The 21,760-nt window shown below is 26.6% G+C and overlaps 1 long non-coding RNA gene across 30 annotated transcripts; it reads right to left on the reverse strand.

Annotated features, from left to right (window-relative positions):
* Positions 1-160: 160 nt before the first annotated feature.
* On the reverse strand, positions 161-21,573 carry LOC112536682. Of its 30 annotated transcripts, XR_007216450.1 has the most exons (9): positions 19,530-19,780; positions 19,109-19,172; positions 15,466-18,663; positions 13,548-14,581; positions 10,701-12,657; positions 8,544-10,533; positions 7,842-7,903; positions 5,743-5,806; positions 161-385 (listed from the first exon to the last, which is right to left on the reverse strand). It is a non-coding gene; the product is annotated as an uncharacterized LOC112536682 (long non-coding RNA). The 30 variants fall into 30 exon arrangements; XR_007216441.1 differs by having other exon boundaries at positions 7,842-10,533; XR_007216442.1 differs by having other exon boundaries at positions 7,593-10,533.
* Positions 21,574-21,760: the final 187 nt, after the last annotated feature.

Consider the following 21,760-nt stretch of genomic DNA (forward strand, 5'->3'; position numbering starts at 1 on the left):
ATCATGTATTAAATAACTCAAACTAATCCTATAAGAGATTCGAGATCAAGCTGAAAAATTCTTAGTCAAGTCTCACTCAAGCTCGAGCTACTTGAATACTTTTAGCGAGTCGAGTTCAAACATTACAACTAAAATAATGATCTGAAAAGGGCGTGGACGATGAGTTTATAATTTATCTTTTTATATCTACTCTTATTCGTCTCTTAGTTTGAATGATCAAGTCAGGCTTATAGTGCCATGTGCTAATAATGGAGCAGAAGAGATCAAGACATACAGGCTGCAAAAGAAGGAAAACAAAATCCTGAATTTAACATTTCATCGCTGTTTGCATCAACTTGACAACTTGAGATCACCTGCCAACCCACGAAAGCTATGTAACATTTCCCTGCACATTTTGAAGGTATGATATGAGTTCTCAAATATTCAAGCTATCTGATAATGATATTACCAATACCATGCATGCGAGTCTTCAATCATTTAACATAAAATTTAATACCATTTAATGGATTTTCACGATATTAGGTGTAAGTAGAAATATTTGAGACTCCGAGTTAGCTTGGAAGGCGACATTAGGAGGAGTTTTCACATCATATATAGAGCCTCGTAATACCCTAAATTCAGTTCTTCAGGAAAGAATTATATAATATATGTTCTGGACAAATTTTTTATAAATTCCTTCAGATTTAATATAGCATTATATCTAGAATTTTTATACTAGGTTAACTCATCAGTTGCGTGTGTCGCGTGTGTCTGCATAATTTCAAAAGCAACAAGACAGCTTTTATTTCTCTTTTTGTTTAAAGATGTTAGGTGCACACAAGACTACATAAATTCTTCATGTGCCACAATCTTTTTGGTGGGTTGTATTTATATTCCTGATATAAATTAGGTGTAAGTATTTCAACCATGCATTTTCTTATTATAGATGGAATACATCACAATGTAGATTTCAAAACTTGAGCCTGTACCTACTACTCTCTATCTCGGTTCTTTTATATGCAATGAATTTACTATACATAAAAAAATACAGAAATTATAATAATGTATTACTGAAATTTATATTTAGTTTTATTCTTGTTATAAAAATTTAATTTTATTTTATTTGAATTATTTAATTTTAATTTTAATTATGATTTAATCACATAGTCAATGAAAAATTGGCATTGCTATATATATCCTTTTTAATTATTCTTTTCTTATTGGCTATTTTTCTTTTTGTCAATCTTTCATTTGTGAAGTGACTATATAAAAATACAAATTAAAATTTAATGATTAAAATAAAAAAATTAAAATTTTATAATTAAAATGAAACTATAACTAAATTTTAGTGGTCATTTATTTCATTATCCATAAATACATTATAAGAAATTTTGGAGGAATTGTTAGATTGTGGATTGCATTGTTTAGCACATTTTTTTTTTTTTAATTTGCATTGTGCATTTTTGTTTTTGTTCTTTAGATTTTCCTTGCTTGAAATTTTATTTATTTTTTTCCTTTTGTTCTTTTTCTTTTTCTTTTACCACATTATTTTTTTAATTTGCAATTTGTATTTTTGTTGTTATTTTTTTATCTTTTCCTTGTTTGAATTTTTCTTTATCTTTTTGTCCTTCGATCTTTTTTTTTTTTGTTTTCTTATCCACTTTTATCATTAATTTTTTTCTATATTATATTATATTATTATTAATAACTTATTATTATACTTCTAATTTAACTTTTATATTCAGTAAATTTTATATTTCTTACTAGAACAGTAAATTTAATTCTTTTAATAATATACTAGTATATTTATAAAAAGAAAATTATATACATGAAACTTTATTAATCATTTAATTTTTATATAAAAATTAAAAAATTTAATCAATCTTTAGTAAATATTTATATTTTAAATTATATTACACTTATTTCTCAGAATTTAAAACTTAATTATTTTTTAATCATTACATAATAATACTTTAATTTCATAAAGTTTAATAATAATAATGATAATAAAATATTAAATTAAATAATTTCATAAAATCAAGTTATAGATTATGAACATAAATTTTCATCATAACTATAAACATCAATCATAAAATTACAGGTTTGTAAGTTAAAATCAATATGTTCATTATAAATATACTTAAGATTCATATATTATAGTCCAAAAAATCATTAAAAAAAACTACAAGTTGATAGATAAAAAAAAAAAACCTAAGTACCAATTAAATCTTATATTTCATATTTTTTTAACAATTTTATCTAATTGTATAAAATTTTAAAAACACTTTTTAGCAACAATTTTTAAAATTGTTTAATGAAAAAATGACATGGCAAGTTAATTCTCTTGACTAAAAATAAAATTAATGAGTCAACAAAAAAAAATTTATGTTTAGATGTAAGATGTGTGAAAGGATGCACATAAATGAAACCTTTAATGATCATATTATTAGGAAAAATGTTTATTATTGATTTACTATTATTATTCTTTTAGTAAGCACAGTTGACTTGTCACGTCAACTTTCTTACTGTGATATTTTAAAAATTATCATTGAAAAATATTTTTAAAAATAAATTAAAAGTATGAGTATTTAGAAATTTTTGAAATAATTAGATAAATTATTAAAAAATATAATTTCAAGATTTAATTGGTAATTTAAAAAAATTTGTTAAGCAATATATTTACTATTTAAAATATTTTTTTCTCCTATAAGATTTGAAATACGTTTATACTAATTAAATTTAAATTATTTAAAATATATTAGTTCTTAAAATAAAAATTATTATATCATCAAACAAATTATTCACTAATTGATAATATTTTATAATAATTAATAAATTTAGAGAAGGCTTAATTATTAATTAAATTATGAACTTGATAGTATTTTAATAATTTTGTTTAATTGTTTTAAAAGAATTTAAAAATAAATACTAATACTTTTAATTTATTTTCGCAGTGATAAATTTTAAAATTTTACAATAAAGAAAATAATGTGGCAAGTTGAATGTGCTTACTAAAAAAATAATAATTATAAATCAGAAAAATATTATGCTAGACTTAATATTATAGCTATTAATAGTCATATGTATGCATTCTTTTACATATTTTATTTTTAAACGCAACAGTTTCTTTTACTAATTTACTAATTATTTTTTTTTAGTAAGCAGAATTGACTTGCCACGCGATATTCCTTATTATAAAATTTCAAAAATTGTTAAAAGATATTTTTAAAAATAAATTAAAAGCATAGATATTTATTTTAAAACTTTAAAATTATTAAATAAAATTATTAAAAAGTGTAAAGTTGTTGACTTAATTAGTAATTATATCTATCTTTGTGTGTGTGTTGTTTTAAGCTTTAATTATATATTCTATATATATAATATGAAAGAAATATGTGTTTATACCTTACTTAAATTTAATTGTCCAATTTTAAATAATGTTAGCTAAGAAATAAATTTATGAGTAAAATACACAAGAAAATAACTTAATAAAGCATTTTATTGTCAATGACTAAGACTGAGACACTTGGATTTCTTATTTTACTGTATTGATCGAATTCTACTATTTACCTTGGAAATATTTTAGTCATTTGTATTATTGTTACAATTTATATTAATAGTTATTTTGAGATAATATTTAATAGAGATATATCTATTGACTTATCTATTAAAATAAACTTAGCTTGGATACTTATATGTTAGATAGAGTTATCTTAGATCCACTTATCTTTAAAAAAGACTTATATTAGTGGATAACTCTTCTCTATGTATGCAGATCTAGATCTAGAAAAAAATGAGAAATTTCTTTTATATATTCTCTGCTACATCTCTCATTTGCATCTTCCTCCACTTATGTCTTTGCAGTTTGCTTACCACAGTTCTTCATCATTAACACTTTAATTTTATTATTAGTAATTCTTTTAAGAGCAAATAAGCTTTTAGGATTTAAGAATGAGGATCAACCATTTTTTTGCTTTGAAGATATTCTGGATCTTGAGAGAATTTTATTTTCTTATTATTTTATATGTTTAACTATTTAATCACCATGACCGTGGAATTAGAAAATGTTAAGCTAGTTTTCTATTAGTGTTTAGTTAAATTTTTCTATTTATGTATGAACCTTGTTAGTTTTATATTTAATGAATGATTTTTTATTCAATATATTTTAATAATTTCAACTATAAATATTTTTTAACCATATATCAATATTAGTATTTATGATTTTTATGAATATTTTTAATTTATTGCATTAGAAATATCATCTTTGCTTAATCTATATTAAATTAAAAAACTTTAGTTATATCATTAGCTTAAGTAATTAAAGAAAAAAAGATCATCACCTCTCATCTATTAGATTTGTTTTTATTATTATAATAAGGAAAGTAGTCAGTAAGACTAAATATTATTTTTATTATATAATTTTCTCGAATCATAAGCATTTCCATTGCATATTTATTTATTATTTAATTACTTTATTTTATAAACTTTGTTTTTAGAAAAATTTAGTTTAAAGTATTTAGATTTACTTTTTTGTATTGTTTATTTGATAGTTGCTTTTTATAATAATTTTCTTTTTACAAGTTTTTTGAGAAATTGACCTTAGGTTATTTATTGCTTATACTATATTTCGATTCATCAACTAATTTTAAATACAGCCTATGAAAAATAAAAATAAAAATATCTATTAGGTTAATAAAATATTAAAATATCAAAATTACCAAACAATAAAATTCAATATTAAAATACACATTTTCCTTTGAATTTATTAAAAAAAAAAAGAAACTTTGATTATTTTTCTCATATGGAATGCTTCTAATAAGGATAATTATATAAATGGTCACTTAACTTATACTAACTCTCATTTTGGTCACATAATTTTCTTTTCTTTATTATAGTCATTTAACTTTAAGTTGGATAACAGATTGGTCAATTGTCTAAAATCTGGAGGTATATTCATCAAAAAAACAAAAAGAAATCCCTAAATCTCTCGAATCTACAACATAAAATCTCTAATACTATAAAATGAAATCTCTTATTTTAAAGTTTTAAGACAAAGCATTGAACCTCAATTCTCAAAAAACGATTTAAATAGACTAGTGTCGTAGACAACTAGGAGAAGATAATTATTTTGAAAATAATGTTCTTGTGTCCAATTTGTCATGCTAATGGATAACTTCAGTACTTGACAATGTATGACTTATACGTGACTATGATGCATAACCAATGTATATGCGACTCAGTGATTGACGATTTGGACACAAGAATCAAGTTCCAAAATAATATATAATTCTTAAAAAAATTCAAATTTCAAAATGCTCTTAAAAAATATCATCAAATTCTTTTTACCTTTATCAAACTGATTTATTATAGTATACTGAAACTAAAGCCCCAATTGCTAAAAAACATTTTCAATTTATAAAATTTAATACATTCAAAACCTGGATCACCAGTAGCTCACCTGTGACTTACAAATAAAAGAAATTAACAAAAAACAATCAATAATTGTGTACTTACCGAGTCGCTTAACTGGTTATTATGAACCTAGCGTCCTAGTACAAAACCACTATTTTCATATTGGATGTAATTCTAGCAAATAATAAAACAAATATTATCACATTATTTCAAATCACATAATTCAACAACCAATACATCTTAACAATACACATGGCAACAGAGTCATAGTAGTAAGAATAATAACAATAATAATAATTATGAAAGCAATAATAAAAATCATATATTAAGGTAAGTTAAGCGTCAACTTACAAACTTATTGTTATCCTCAAGTTGCATAGCTTTCAAAACTCTTATGGAGTGACTTGGATGGGATCTAAATAAATAGAAAGTAAAATTAGTATGTGCTCTTATACATTAAGATCTTGATGTTGTGCTCCTTCCTTGCACCTTGATGCGTTGTCTATTTCATACTTAGAAATAGCTTACAAAGAGTACTTTGATAAATCTCAGATTATATCGAAAATTATTTTTTCAGCTTTCATGTTTTTATAAAGTTCATTGTTAATAATATGAACTTAAAATGATTTTATTTTTCACAAATGTTTATTTTTCACAAATATTTCATTTCATTTTCTTATTATTCTTATTCTTGATGTTGTGCTCCTTCCTTGCACCTTGATGCGTTGTCTATTTCATACTTAGAAATAGCTTACAAAGAGTACTTTGATAAATCTCAAATTATATCGAAAATTGTTTTTCAGCTTTCATGTTTTTATAAAGTTCATTGTTAATAATATGAACTTAAAATGATTTTATTTTTCACAAATATTTCATTTCATTTTCTTATTATTCTTATTTTGAAAATAATGTCATTGTGTCCAATTTGTCATACTAATGGATGACTTTAGTACTTGACAATGCGTGACTTATATGTGACTATGATGCAAGACCAATGCATATACGACTCAGTGATTGACAACTTGGACACAAGAATCAAGTTCCAAAATAACATAATTCTTAAAAAAAATTCAAATTTCAAAATGCTCCTCTAAAATATCATCAAATTCTTTTTACCTTTATCAAACTGATTTATTATAGTATACTGAAACTAAAGTCTCAATTGCTAAAAAAAATTTTCAATTTGTAAAATTTAATACATTCAAAACCTCGATCACCAGTGCTCACTTGTGACTTACAAATAAAAGAAATTAACAAAAAACAATCAAGAATTGTGTATAACTGGTTATTATGAACCTAGCATCCTAGTACAAAACCACTATTTTCATACTGGATGTAATTCTAGCAAATACTAAAACAAACATTATCACATTATTTCAAATCACATAATTCAACAACCAATACATCTTAACAATACTCATGGCAACAGAGTCATAGTAGTAAGAATAATAACAATAATAATAATTATGAAAGCAATAATAAAAATCATATATTAAGGTAAGTTAAGCGTCAACTTGCATAGCTTTCAAAAACTCTTATGGAGTGAGTTGGATGTGATCTAAATAAATAGAAAGCAAAATTAGTATGTGCTCTTATACATTAAGATCTTAATGTTGTGCTCCTTCTTTGCACCTTGATGCGTTGTCTATTTCATACTTAGAAATAGCTTACAAATAGTACTTTGATAAATCTCAAATTATATCGAAAATTGTTTGTTCAGCTTTCATGTCTTTATAAAGTTCATTGTTAATAATATGAACTTAAAATGATTTTATTTTCCACAAATATTTCATTTCATTTTCTTATTATTCTTATTTTGAAAATAATGTCCTTGTGTCCAATTTGTCGTGCTAATGGATGACTTTAGTACTTGACAATGCGTGACTTATATGTGACTATGATGCATGACCAATGCATATGCGACCTCAGTGATTGACAACTTGGACACAAGAATCAAGTTCCAAAATAACATAATTCTCAAAAAAATTCAAATTTCAAAATGCTCCTCTAAAATATCATCAAATTCTTTTTACCTTTATTAAACTGGTTTATTATAGTATACTGAAACTAAAGTCCGAATTGCTAAAAAATATTTTCAATTTGTAAATTTTAATACATTCAAAACCTCGATCACCAGAAACTTATTTGTCATGTACAAATAAAAGAAATTAACAAAAAACAATCAAGAATTGTGTACTTACCGAGTCGCTTAACTGGTTATTATGAACCTAGCCTCCTAGTACAAAACCACTATTTTCATACTGGACGCAATTCTAGCAAATACTAAAACAAACATTATCACATTATTTCAAATCATATAATTCAACAACCAATACATCTTAACAATACTCATGGCAACATAGTCATAGTAGTAAGAATAATAACAATAATAATTATTATGAATTCAATAATAAAAATCATATATTAAGGTAAGTTAAGCGTCAACTTACAAACTTATTGTTCCTCAAGTTGCATAGCTTTCAAAACTCTTATGGAGTGAGTTGGATGAAATCTAAATAAATAGAAAGCAAAATTAGTATGTGCTTTTATACATTAAGATCTTGAAGTTGTGCTCCTTCTTTGCACCTTGATGCGTTCTCTATTTCATACTTAGAAATAGCTTACAAATGGTACTTTGATAAATCTCAGATTATATCGAAAACTGTTTGTTCAGCTTTCATGTCTTTATAAAGTTCATTGTTAATAATATGAACTTAAAATGATTTTATTTTTCACAAAATTTCATTTCATTTTCTTATTATTCTTATTTTGAAAATAATGTCCTTGTGTCCAATTTGTCATGCTAATGGATGACTTTAGTAATTGACAATGCGTGACTTATATGTGACTATGATGCATGACCAATGCATATGCGACCTCAGTGATTGACAACTTGGACACAAGAATCAAGTTCCAAAATAACATAATTCTCAAAAAATTCAAAGTTCAAAATGCTTTTCTAAAATATCATCAAATTTTTTTTACCTTTATCAAACTGGTTTATTATAGTATACTGAAACTAAAGCCCGAATTGCTAAAAAATATTTTTAATTTGTAAATTTTAATACATTCAAAACCTCGATCACCAGAAACTCATTTGTCATGTACAAATAAAAGAAATTAACAAAAAAAATCAAGAATTGTGTACTTACCGAGTCGCTTAACTGGTTATTATGAACCTAGCCTCCTAGTACAAAACCACTATTTTCATACTGGACGTAATTCTAGCAAATACTAAAACAAACATTATCACATTATTTCAAATCACATAATTCAACAACCAATACATCTTAACAATACTCATGGCAACATAGTCATAGTAGTAAAAATAATAACAATAATAATTATTATGAAAGCAATAATAAAAATCATATATTAAGGTAAGTTAAGCGTCAACTTACAAACTTATTGTTCCTCAAGTTGCATAGCTTTCAAAACTCTTATGGAGTGAGTTGGATGAGATCTAAATAAATAGAAAGCAAAATTAGTATGTGCTTTTATACATTAAGATCTTGAAGTTGTGCTCCTTCCTTGCACCTTGATGCGTTGTCTATTTCATACTTAGAAATAGCTTACAAATGGTACTTTGATAAATCTCAGATTATATCGAAAACTGTTTGTTCAGCTTTCATGTCTTTATAAAGTTCATTGTTAATAATATGAACTTAAAATGATTTTATTTTTCACAAATATTTCATTTCATTTTCTTATTATTCTTATTTTGAAAATAATGTCCTTGTGTCCAATTTGTCATGCTAATGGATGACTTTAGTACTTGACAATGCGTGACTTATATGTGACTATGATGCATGACCAATGCATATGCGACCTCAGTGATTGACAACTTGGACACAAGAATAAAGTTCGAAAATAACATAATTCTTAAAAAAATTCAAAGTTCAAAATGCTCCTCTAAAATATCATCAAATTTTTTTTACCTTTATCAAACCGGTTTATTATAGTATACTGAAACTAATGCCTGAATTGCTAAAAACTATTTTCAATTTGTAAATTTTAATACATTCAAAACCACGATCACCAGAAACTCATTTGTCATGTACAAATAAAAGAAATTAACAAAAAAAATCAAGAATTGTGTACTTACCGAGTCGCTTAACTGGTTATTATGAACCTAGCCTCCTAGTAGAAAACCATTATTTTCATACTAGACGTAATTCTAGCAAATACTAAAACAAACATTATCACATTATTTCAAATCATATAATTCAACAACCAATACATCTTAACAATACTCATGGCAACAGAGTCATAGTAGTAAGAATAATAACAATAATAATAATTATGAAAGCAATAATAAAAATAATATATTAAGGTAACTTAAGCGTCAACTTACAAACTTATTGTTATCCTCAAGTTGCATAGCTTTCAAAACTCTTATGGAGTGAGTTGAATGGGATCTAAATAAATAGAAAGCAAAATTATTATGTGCTCGTATAGATTAAGATCTTGATGTTGTGCTCCTTCCTTGCACCTTGATGCGTTGTCTATTTCATACTTAGAAATAGCTTACAAAGAGTACTTTGATAAATCTCAGATTATATCGAAAATTGTTTGTTCCGCTTTCATATCTTTATAAAGTTCATTGTTAATAATATGAATTTAAAATGACTTTATTTTTCACAAATATTTCATTTCATTTTCTTATTATTCTTATTTTGGAAATAATGTCCTTCTGTCCAATTTGTCATGCTAATGGATGACTTTAGTACTTGACAATGCGTGACTTATATGTGACTAGGATGCATGACCAATGCATATGCGACTCAGTGATTGACAACTTGGACACAAGAATCAAGTTCGAAAATAACATAATTCCTAAAAAAATTCAAATTTCAAAATGCTCCTTTAAAATATCATCAATTTCTTTTTACCTTTATCAAACTGATTTATTATAGTATACTGAAACTAAAGTCCCAATTGCTAAAAAACATTTTCAATTTGCAAAATTTAATACATTCAAAACCTCGATCACCAGTAGCTCACTTGTGACTTACAAATAAAAGAAAGTAACAAAAAATAATCAAGAATTGTGTACTTACCGAGTCGCTTAACTGGTTATTATGAACCTAGCCTCCTAGTACAAAACCATTCTTTTCATCCTGGATGTAATTCTAGCAAATACTAAAACAAACATTATCACATTATTTCAAATCACATAATTCAACAACCAATACATCTTAACAATACTCATGGCAACAGAGTCATAATAGTAAGAATAATAACAATAATAATAATTATGAAAGCAATAATAAAAATCATATATTAAGGTAAGTTAAGCGTCAACTTACAAAATTATTGTTATCCTCAAGTTGCATAACTTTCAAAACTCTTATGGAGTGACTTGGATGGGATCTAAATAAATAGAAAGCAAAATTAGTATGTGCTTTTATACATTAAGATCTTGATGTTGTGCTCCTTCCTTGCAGCTTGATGCGTTGTCTATTTCATACTTAGAAATAGCTTACAAAGAGTACTTTGATAAATCTCATATTATATCAAACATTGTTTGTTCAGCTTTCATTTCTTTATAAAGTTCATTGTTAATAATATGAACTTAAAATGATTTTATTTTTCACAAATATTTCTTTTCATTTTCTTATTATTCTTATTTTGAAAATAATATCCTTGTATCCAATTTGTCATGTTAATGGATGACTTTAGTACTTGACAATGCGTGACTTATATGTGACTATAATGCATGACCAATGCATATACGACTCAGTGATTGACAACTTGGACACAAGAATCAAGTTCCAAAATAATATAATTCTTAAAAAAATTCAAATTTCAAAATGCTCCTCTAAAACATCATCAAATTCTTTTTACCTTTATCAAACTGGTTTATTATAGTATACTGAAACTAAAGCCCGAATTGCCAAAAAACATTTTCAATTTGTAAATTTTAATACATTCAAAACCTCGATCACCAGAAACTCATTTGTCATGTACAAATAAAAAAAATTAAGAAAAGGCAAGTGTGCTTACCTAGTCGCTTAACTGGTTATTATGAACCTAGCCTCCTAGTAAAAAACCACTATTTTCATACTGGATGTAATTCTAGCAAATACTAAAACAAACATTATCACATTATTTCAAATCACATAATTCAACAACCAATACATCTTAACAATACTCATGGCAACAGAGTCATAGTAGTAAGAATAATAACAATAATAATAATTATGAAAGCAATAATAAAAATCATATATTAAGGTAAGTTAAGCGTCAACTTACAAACTTATTGTTATCCTCAAGTTGCATAGCTTTCAAAACTCTTATGGAGTGAGTTGAATGGGATCTAAATAAATAGAAAGCAAAATTAGTATGTGCTCTTATAGATTAAGATCTTGATGTTGTGCTCCTTCCTTGCACTTTAATGCGTTGTCTATTTCATACTTAGAAATAGCTTACAAAGAGTACTTTGATAAATCTCAGATTATATCGAAAATTGTTTTCTCCGCTTTCATATCTTTATAAAGTTCATTGTTAATAATATGAACTTAAAATGATTTTATTTTTCACAAATATTTCATTTCATTTTCTTATTATTCTTATTTTGGAAATAATGGCCTTGTGTCTAATTTGTCATGCTAATGGATGACTTTAGTACTTGACAATGCGTGACTTATATGTGACTATGATGCATGACCAATGTATATGTGACTCAGTGATTGACAACTTGGATACAAGAATCAAGTTCCAAAATAACATAATTCTTAAAAAAATTCAAATTTCAAAATGCTCCTCTAAAATATCATCAAATTCTTTTTACCTTTATCAAACTGATTTATTATAGTATACTGAAACTAAAGTCCCAATTGCTAAAAAACATTTTCAATTTGTAAAATTTAATATATTCAAAACCTCGATCACCAGTAGCTCACTTGTGACTTACAAATAAAAGAAATTAATTAAAAACAATCAAGAATTGTGTACTTACCGAGTCGCTTAACTGGTTATTATGAACCTAGTACAAAACCACTATTTTCATACTGGATGTAATTCTAGCAAATACTAAAACAAACATTATCACATTATTTCAAATCACATAATTCAACAACCAATACATCTTAACAATACTCATGGCAACAGAGTCATAATAGTAAGAATAACAACAATAATAATAATTATGAAAGCAATAATAAAAATCATATATTAAGGTAAGTTAAGCGTCAACTTACAAAATTATTGTTATCCTCAAGTTGCATAGCTTTCAAAACTCTTATGGAGTGACTTGGATGGGATCTAAATAAATAGAAAGCAAAATAAGTATGTGCTCTTATACATTAAGATCTTGATGTTGTGCTCCTTCCTTATAGCTTGATGCGTTGTCTATTTCATACTTAGAAATGGCTTACAAAGAGTACTTTGATAAATCTCAGATTATATCAAAAATTATTTGTTCAGCTTTCATGGTTTTATAGAGTTCATTGTTAATAATATGAACTTAAAATGATTTTATTTTCCACAAATATTTCTTTTCATTTTATTATTATTCTTATTTTGAAAATCATGTCCTTGTGTCCAATTTGTCCTGCTAATGGATGACTTTAGTACTTGACAATGCGTGATTTATATGTGACTATGATGCATGACCAATGCATATGCGACTCAGTGATTGACAACTTGAACACAAGAATCAAGTTCCAAAATAACATAATTCTTAAAAAAATTCAAGTTTCAAAATGCTCCTCTAAAATATCATCAAATTCTTTTTACCTTTATCAAACTGATTTATTATAGTATACTGAAACTAAAGCCCGAATTGCCAAAAAACATTTTCAATTTATAAATTTTAATACATTTAAAACCTCCATCACTAGAAACTCATTTGTCATGTACAAATAAAAAAAATTAAGAAAAGACAATCAAGAATAGTGTGCTTACCTAGTCGCTTAATGGGTTATTATAAACCTAGTCTCCTAGTACTAACCCACTTTTTTAGTATTAGATGTAATTCTAGCAAATACTAAACAAGTATTATCACATTTTAAGAATAATACAACAAATAATATATCTTAACGATACTCATAGCAACACAGTTATAGGAGTAAGAATAACAACAATAATAATAATAATTATTATGAAAGCAATAATAAAAATCATATATTAAGGTAAGTTTAGTGTCAACTTACAAACTTATTATTATCCTCAAGTTGCATAGCTTTCAAAACTCTTGTGGAGTGAGTTGGATGAGATCTGAATAAATAGAAAGCAAAATTAGTATGTGCTCTTATACATCAAGATCTTGATGTTGTACTCTTTCCTTGTACCTTCATGTTTTGTTTATATCATACTTAGAAATAGTTTACCAAGAGTACTTTGATCAATCTCAGATTATATTGAAAAATTGTTAGTTCACCTTTCATTCCCTTATAAAGTTTATTATTAATAATATGAACTCTGAACTGATTTTATTTTTCATAAACATTTCATTTCATTTTCTTATATTATTATTTTGAAAATAATATACTTGTGTCCAATTTATCATGCTAATGGATTTAGTACTTGATAATGCGTGACTTATATGTCACTATTATGTATGACCAATGCATATCCGACTCAGTGATTGACAACTTGGACACAAGAATCAAGTTCCAAAAACAACATAATTCATAAGAAAATTCAAATTTTAAAATGGCCCTCTAAAATATTAGTAAATTCTTTTTACCTTTATCAAACTGATTTATTACAGTATACTGAACTAAAGCTCCAATTGCTAAAAAATATTTTTAATTTGTAAAATTTAATACATTCAAAACTTTTATCACCAGTACCTCACTTGTGATTTACAAATAAAAGAAATTAACAAAAAACGATTAAGAATTGTGTACTTACCGAGTCGCTTAACTGATTATTATGAATATAGCCTCCTAGTACAAAACCACTATTTTCATATTGAATGTAGTTCTAGCAAATACTAAAACAAACCTTATCACATTATTTATATAATACAACAATAAATATATTTTAACAATACTCATAACAACACAGTCATAGTAGTAAGAATAATAACAATAATAATAATAATAATAATAATAATAATAATAATTATAAAAGCAATAATAAAAATCATATAGTAAGGTAAGTTAAGTGTCAACTTACAAACTTATTGTTATCCTCAAGTTGTATAGCTTTCAAAAGTCTTATGGAATGAGCTAGATGGGATCTAAATAAATAAAAAGCAAAATTAGTATGTGCTCTTATACATTAAAATCTTGATGTTGTACTCCTTCCTTGTACCTTAATGTGTTGTTCATTTCATAATTAGAAATAGTTTACAAGGGCATTTCATAGAATCTCACAATATATCGAAAATTGTACGTTCCTCTTTCATGCCCTTATAAAGTTCATTATTAATAATATGAACTCTAAACTGATTTTATTTTTCATAAACATTTCATTTCATTTTCTTATATTATTATTTTGGAAATAATGTCCTTGTGTCCAATTTATCATGCTAATGGATTACTTTAGTACTTGACAATGCGTGACTTATATGTGACTATTATGCATGACCAATGCATATGCGACTCAGTGATTGACAACTTGGACACAAGAATTAAGTTCCAAAATAACATAATTCATAAGAAAATTCAAATTTCAAAATGCCCCTCTAAAATATCATCAAATTCTTTTTACCTTTATGAAACTCATTTATTATAATATACTCAAACTAAAGCCCCAATTGCCAAAAAATATTTTCAATTTATAAAATTTAATACATTCAAAACCTCCATCAGCAGTACCTCACTTGTGATTTATAAATAAAAGAAATTAATAAAAAACAATCAAAATTTTTGTACTTACCGAGTCGGTTAAATGGTTATTAAGAATCTAGCCTCCTAGTACAAAACCACTATTTTCATAGTGGATGTAGTTCTAGCAAATACTAAAACAAACGTTATCACATTATTTCAAATCATATAATACAACAACAAATATATCTTAACAATACTCATAGCAACACAATTATAATAGTAATAATAATAATAATAATAATAATAATAATTATGAAAGCAATAATAAAAATCAAGTTAAGTGTCAACTTACAAACTTATTGTTATCCTCAAGTTGCGTAGTTTTCAAAACTCTTGTGGAGTGAGTTTGATGGGATCTAAATAAATAGAAAGCAAAATTAGTATGTGCTCTTATACATTAAGATCTTGATGTTATACTCCTTCCTTGCACCTTGATGTGTTGTCTATTTCATACTTAGATATAGCTTACCAAAAGTACTTTGATAAATCTCATATTATATCGAAAATTGTTTGTTCAACTTTCATGTCTTTATAAAGTTAATTGTTAACAATATGTACTTAAAATGATTTTTTTTTCACAAACATTTTATTTCATTTTCTTATATTCTTGTCTTTAAAATAATGTCCTTCTATCCAATGTGTCATGCTAATGGATGACTTTAGTACTTGACAATATGTGACTATAATGCATGACTAATGCATATGCGATTCACTGATTGACAACTTGGACACAAGAATCAAATTCCAAAATAACATAATTCATAAGAAAATTCAAATTTCAAAATGCCCCTTTAAAATATCATCAAATTCTTTTTACCTTTATCAAACTGATTTATTATGGTATACTGAAACTAAAGCCCCAATTACCAAAAAACATTTTCAAATTTGTAAAATTTAATACATTCAAAACCTCCATCACTAGTAATTCACTTGTGACTTACAAATAAAAGAAATTAACAAAAAACAATCAAGAATTGTGTACTTACCGAGTCGCTTAACTGGTTATTATGAACCTAGCCTCCTAGTACAAAACCGTTATTTTCATAGTGGATGTAATTCTAGCAAATACTAAAACAAACATTATCACATTATTTCAAATCATATAATACAACAACCAATATATCTTAACAATACTCATAGCAACCCAGTCATAGTAGAAATAGTAGTAATTGTAGTAGTAGTAGTAGTAGTAGAAATAATAATAATAATAATGAAAACAATAATAATATCATGCAGTAAGTAAGTATGAACTCACAAACTTCTCATTATCCTCAAGTTGTATAGCTTTCAAACTCTTGTACAGCGAGTCGAATGAGATCTAAATAAATGGAAATCAAAATTAGTAAGTGTTTGTATACATCAAGATCTTGATGTTGTACTCCTTCCCTGCACCTTGATGCATTGACCATTTCATACTTAAATATAACTTACCTAGAGGAGTTTGATCAATTTCAAATTAATATCCAAAATTATTTGTTCATCTACCATATCCTTATAAAGTTCATTTTTAACAACATGAACTATGAAATAATTTTATTTTCACAAACATTTCATTTCATTTTCTTATATTATTATTTTGAAAATAATATTCTTGTGTCCAATGTGTCATGCTAATATATGACCTTAGTACTTGACAATGCATGACTTATATGTGACTATGATGCATGACCAATGCATATGCCACTCATTGATTGACAACTTGGCCACAATTATGAAGTTCCAAAATAACAAAGTTCATAAAACATTCAAATTTCAAAATTTACTTCTAAAACTATTATCAAATCCTTTTCATCTTTATCAAACTGAATTATTATGATATATTGAAACTACAGCCCAATTGCCAAAAAGCATTTCCAATTTGTATAATTTAATAAATGCAAAACCTTCATCACTAGTAAGTGACTTATCATGTACAAATAAAAGAAATTAATAAAAGACAATCAAGAATTGTATACTTACCAAGTCGCTTGACTGATTATTATGAACCTAGGCTCTTATTACTAAACTTCTACTTTGATTTCAGATGTAATTCTAGCATATACTAAACCAAACATCATCACATTATTTCACATCATATAATACAATATCAAATATAGCTAAATAATACTCATGCCAACATAGTAGTAAAAATAGTAATAATAGTAGTAATAATAATAACAACAACTACAACTACAACAACAGTAATAATAATAATAATAATAATCAAAAAATAAATAATAATCACGTAGTAAGGTAATTTAAGTATCAACTCACAAACTTATCGTTATTCTCAAGTTTTATTGCTCTAAAGACACTTATGCAGCAAGTTGGATGCGACCCAAATAATAGATATTAAAATTAAAATGTGCTCCTATACATCAAGATCTTAATGTTATACTCCTTTTTTGCACCTTGATGTGTTGTCCATTTCATACTTAAATATTACTTACCTAAGACTTTGATCTATCTCAGGTTATGCCTAAAATTGTTCATTCACATTTCATGTCCTTATAAAATTTATTTTTAACAATCTGAACGCTAAAATGATGTTATTTTGCAATCATTCATTTCATTTTCTTATATTATTATATTGGAACTAATGTCCTTGTATCCAATGTGTCATCCTAATATATGACCTTAGTACTTGACAATGCATGACTTATATGTGACTTAGATGCACGACTAATGCATATGCGGTTGATTGACTGACAACTTGGATTTTAATATATCTCGAGTTACATCTAAAATTGTTCATTCATATTTCATGTCTTTTTCAAATTCATCTTCAATATGGACTGTAAAATGATTGAGTTTTTAACAATCATTTGATTTCTTTTTTTTTATTATTATTTTGAAACTAATGTTCTTGTGTCCATATATGTCGAACTAATATACAACCTTCATATATGACAATGAATAATTTATATGTGACTCTATGATACATGACAAATGCACATATGAAGTCATTGAGTGACAACCTAGACACAAGTATCAAGTTCCAAAATAACAAAATTTAAAGTAAATATTCAAATTTCAAAAAGTACTTTTTAAAAAAATATGTCTCTTTATCAAATTGATTTATTATAATCATATTGTAACTAAAGCCCATACTTTTAGTCCATAAGAAAAATGTTGCAGAATCGTAGACAACCCTTGCATAATAGAAAATATAAGTACTTAGCATCCAAATCAATTATGCAATCAGTAAATTCAATGAATCCTGACTAATTACTTAAAAGTCTTTGCTATTGTTGAAAATATGATAATTCAAAAGCACATTATCATTTTTTTTTATCAAAGAGGCACCAACAGGCTGAAGGTGTTGTTGGTTCTTAGACAGTACCTTTAGGTGCTTATCTTGGAGACAAGAAAAAGAAGCTTCTGATTTCTAGCAAATTGACTATATATGCAGGTTTTATTGAAGAGTTGTGACCAAGAATATAATAACAGTTTAACAGCATAACATACCAAAGCTACTTCAATATGACCGATGCAAAACCAACCATCATCCCTGCAACAATAGAAAGAAGATGCTTTTCCAGGATGAAACAAGAAAGTTTTGAAAAGTCAGACTTCAAAACTGCATATCATAAAATGATATTGCTTGGAAAAGAAAACCCCACAAGACTAATAATCTCCAAAGAGCCACATCAAGCAACACAATTCAAACAAGAATGCAATTAATTTCCTATTGAACAACATTTTATAGAACCTGAACTTAAAATTATCCAACATTTTATTAACTTGTCAATTTTTCCATGAACTTCTTTTAAATATTCTCCCTCATCATACAAAATCTTAAAGTAAACAAGAGAGATCCAAGTTCCTTAAGAACATTAACTTAAATAAATTTCTTAACAACACCATGGAATGATCAAATGACTACATTGCATACTTTACTTCAAAAGGCAAAATGACCCATGTAAAGTAAATTGAATAAAATATAAAGGGCTTACATGTCTAGGTCTTTGCTAGAGTAAATATGCAAATTAGGTTCCACTTTCATAATAGCTTCTTTTTCTTCATTCGATACATGTAACAAAAAAACATATGTATTGTTAATTGATGTATAACTAACATATTTGTTGCATATAATTAGAATAGAACAAATAAATAATATAGATCAATTTTCCTATTCATCAAAAAGCAAAATGTTATCTGATCTAGGGAAGAGTAGTAGCTGACTCCATAAATAAGCTGTTGTAAGAAGTATCCAGCATGCAATGCAAAAGAAAAGACAAGTTTTGCAGACAATAAAAAAGTAATTTGAGCTAAATCATTTCTCTAGTTTTTGCCTTGATTTATACAAAGTTACTACTCTACATAGTGTATTCATATTCCAGAAATTGAAGTTGAAAAGAGACATAAAAATCTTACCTTTGCTTAATCTTCCAATATTGCAGATTTGCTCAAAGAGCTCTCCTCCAGCAGCATACTCCATAGCTAGATGGCTTGGTGTCAAAACCACCTGCAATCACATAAAAGCCCACTATTTTATATCCAGAAATTAAGTTAATCCTATTTTGATAAACACCTATGCAAAAACTAGAACTTTTCGGAAAAAAAAAAAAAGAACAAGAAAGAAAGTGTCAAAGACAAACCACCTTGAAGCAAGTGACCTGTCATTTATGATCTCCCTTGCCATATTCTCATCAATCTCAAACCAAATTGAATACTGCATATTAGATTAATCAAAGAACAGAATCTCCACCTTAAATGAAACTAAAATCACTTTTAAGTATATTTTGGTCCAATTAAACACAAAAATGGCTAAAACTATATTCTATGTCTAAACTTTGTAATTTAACAGTGCAGTCTCTCTTATTTTTCTGATGATACAAGGAAAGTGATTTCATGCAGTAGTAGACAATGGTCTCCCCTCCTAACCCTTTTCTCTTAAAAAGAAGAAAAAGAAAAAAGAAGACAGCGCAAGTATTAGAAAAAAATACAGAGACAACCCATATGTGCTCTTATTCCTTTCCTTTCTTTCTAATTTCTTAAGTACCACTAACAGTACTACACCAAAGCCACCATACAAACCACCAATTGATCTTTTTATCAACACAGATTCCTGAAGTAGCAACATTATGCTTTTAACATCAATACTCTTCATTAAATAGAATATTGACTTTATACCAACATCCATGTTTCTTCACCATGCTTTGCAATACCAACAACTTATATCAGAACAAAACCCAAAATCAGTTTAATAATAATAATTACATAGTAAAATTCATGTCGGATTACGAAGAATAAAGGCTATTACCTTCATTGTTAAGCCGTGAAGCCAGATGACAGAGCAACAAAAACAAAACTAATATCATTAAACACTCTTTTAACCATTAATTACATAAAAAAATGATCCAACAAAAAAAATACCAAATAAAAATGCAAAGAGTGCAATTAATCAAGAGATAATAAAATGACAAAGCAAAAACCACTTTACAATTACTAATCAAGCTAAATCAGTCCCCATTTGAAGAGATAAACCATAACCTGTAACAATAAAGAGCCGACTTTTAGCACCAGAGAATTTCCAAAAATCAGATTTGGCTAAGTTAGATGGGCATTGTTTTAGGACGAATCCATTCGGGCTGAATCGAAAAGAGAAGCGGCTCAGTCATGAAACTTGATAACTCGCAAATACTGGGTTTAATGACCCGGTGGTGCTGGTGATAATGAGTCGAATGAAATGGGTAGGAGAAGAGTGGTGTAAGGGTTTGTAATTTAAGGTTTCAAAAACTTCTATATCTGAAGGAGCCATTAGAAAAAATTAAAGATACTTCAAGAATCAACAATGCCGGAGTTGATCTTTGCTTCTAAAGGATATCAATATTGTGCTTAAGCCATGCCTGTCAATTATTGCGGGAATGCTGTGCAGCGTAGAAATCGCCAATAGAGCCTAAGCACCAGTGAAGTCTTCAATTTCTTGGCAAATACCCCAAGCAGTGAGATAAATGCAGAAAGTCAAAAGAAAACGAAAGAGAGATAGGAATCCTTTTGTAGCGACGGTGACGATGGCCTGAGGGAGAGATGGGTGGAGTAGAAAAGCAAGCATTAGAGATGCGAGAATGGAAAAGAGGGAAATTTGTTCTCCTCAAACGAATTAGGAAATTTGTAATATCAAGAGGCAAATACGGAAAGCAACGGATATACAACGGGAAAATCCTAATTTAGATTTTGCGACGCTGTAAAGTAACCGTTGCTAAAATATTTCTCTTTCGTTTTAAATGAACCGTTGCTAAAATCGTTGATTGGTCGTCAATTAATAAAAGCTTCCCCACTTGTTTTTTCTTTTTTTTCTTAAACAAGCTCAAATAGCCCAATCTCAAACAGTCAAGTGTAGAAATTGTATATAAATATATTAGGATATTGGACTTGATGTTATATAAGATTATAATTATTTAATTTATTAAAGTAGTATGGCTTTATGGTAATTACCAATATACATTTTTTAATATATGCCTTATAAAAATACATCTAAACACTCTACTCATTACTAATTTATTTTGTAAATTAAAAAAGAAAAACAGTGGCCTTTTTTTACTAAATCCTAATAAAATAGTAAAATTTCATTTTTTCTAATTGGAAAAGAATATTCTAAAGAG

Source organism: Ricinus communis, chromosome 6 (assembly GCF_019578655.1).
Source record: "Ricinus communis isolate WT05 ecotype wild-type chromosome 6, ASM1957865v1, whole genome shotgun sequence".
Classification (NCBI taxonomy): domain Eukaryota; kingdom Viridiplantae; phylum Streptophyta; class Magnoliopsida; order Malpighiales; family Euphorbiaceae; genus Ricinus; species Ricinus communis.